We start from the raw sequence: 1,942 nt of genomic DNA on the forward strand, positions 1-1,942 counted from the left end.
GGAGCGAGGAGATGGAGGGGTCAGGAAAGAAGGGTGGGGAGGGAGGGGGAGGGTAAGGGGGGAAGGAGGAAAAGAGGGGAGAGCGGGAGGGGGGAGGGGAAGGGAGAGGAGGGACAAGAAAGGGATAGTAAATAGGATGGAACACTAATAAATGTTCTCCAGTAAGTGAGGTTTCTTGTAGTAGAATGTAAGTATCCGCTGTTCTACCCAGACACTGTAGGGCATAAGTGAGCAGTTACATTTATTTAGGTGCCACTGTTTCTAGGCAGGATCTGGGTCTTCTTTTCATTCCTAGTGCTAAGCTCTATACCAGGACATTAGTAGGGGTGTAATAGCTTGCTGAATGGATGACTGGGAGTACTCTGATATACATTTGATGTGTGTGTGTGTGTGTGTTTTAAGATTTTATTTATTATTTGACAGAGAGAGACACAGCAAGTTAGGGAACACAAGCAGGGGGAGTGGGAGAGGGAGAAGCAGGTTTCCAGCTGAGCAAAGAGCCCTACGTGGGGCATGATGTGGGGCTCAATCCCAGGACTCTGGGCTCATGACCTGAGCTGAAGGCAGAGGCTTAAGGACTGAGCCACCCAGGCGACCCTTGATATGTGTGTGTGTGTGTGTGTGTGTGTGTTTTTACAATACCCATATTCTCACTGATTTGATCAAAAAGAAAATTAACTTTTTAATTAAGTCTGGCAGAAAGTAGAGATTAGATAAGTATGCATTTGTTGAGTAAATAAAAGAGAACCTGATTAATTTGAATTTAAATGACCTGAGTATAACCATTAATTTTTTCTCATTGGCTTGATGCAATGTATGGATTCAATCTATAACAGGATATTTTCCCCCAATAAATACATTTGATCTGTTTTGGACTCCCAAAAAGCCTTGAGATCACTTAAAAGGCTATTTCACCAATATCACCTCACATTTTCAAGAAAACTAAGGGAAAAATAGGGACGCCTGGGTGGCGCAGTTGGTTAAATGACTGCCTCCGGCTCAGGGCGTGATCCTGGAGTCCCGGGATCGAGTCCCACATCAGGCTCCCAGCTCCATGGGGAGTCTGCTTCGCTCTCTGACCTTCTCCTCGCTCATTCTCTCTCTCACTGTCTCTCTCTCTCAAATAAATAAAATAAAATCTTAAAAAAAAAAAACTAAGGGAAAAATAGATTATCTCACCACAAGAAAAAAAATCCTCTAAATTAAGTGACTAAATTATCGTGCAAAAAGTATACTAATAGAAAAGGGCCCTAGCACAGGCAATAGATTTCTTCACTAGGTAGCATTTTGGACTTCTAAAATCATGTTTTTTTGTTTTAAATTAATGTCATCTGCTCCTCTTGTTATTTGCAGTTCCCAGCAAGGTACATGTTGCATCACGTTTAGTGCTCACAACAACTGTAGGAAGACAGTGGTAGTTCTCAATGGCTCCAGTTTATACATAAGGAATAGAGAAGTTTAGTAACTTGCCGTATGTCATAGCCTGTAAACAGGCAATCAGATTCCGGATTCCCAGCTCGTAAACGCTCTATTGTTTTCTCAACTCTAAGATTTCTGAATCCCAAAAAATGTCACTTGCCATTTTTTTTTTTTTTTTTTTTGAGAACTATCACAACACTATGTAGTCTACATATATATATGGATCATCAGGACAATTTTTTTTTTTTTTTGAAAAGTATAATCTGAAAAAAAGCCAAATACTTCATATGCGCGAAAAGCCCAAGTAAGTTCTGGAGATATAAATGCGGTCCAGAATTGCTTAACAATAAATACTTAACCTAACTCTCCCAAACGCCCCGCAGGACGCTTAAACCCGACCTCCTCAGCGTGAGGGCGGGACTCCGCGGGCCGTGGGAGTCCTCGGCTGGCGCGCAAGCTCCTAGCGCTCTGTCTGCTCCGGCCTACCCGAAGCTCCGCCCACCGGGCCGCGAGGGCTGCCGGG

The sequence above is a fragment of the Neovison vison genome, chromosome 3 (genome assembly GCF_020171115.1).
Source record: "Neovison vison isolate M4711 chromosome 3, ASM_NN_V1, whole genome shotgun sequence".
NCBI classification, from domain to species: Eukaryota; Metazoa; Chordata; class Mammalia; order Carnivora; family Mustelidae; genus Neogale; species Neogale vison.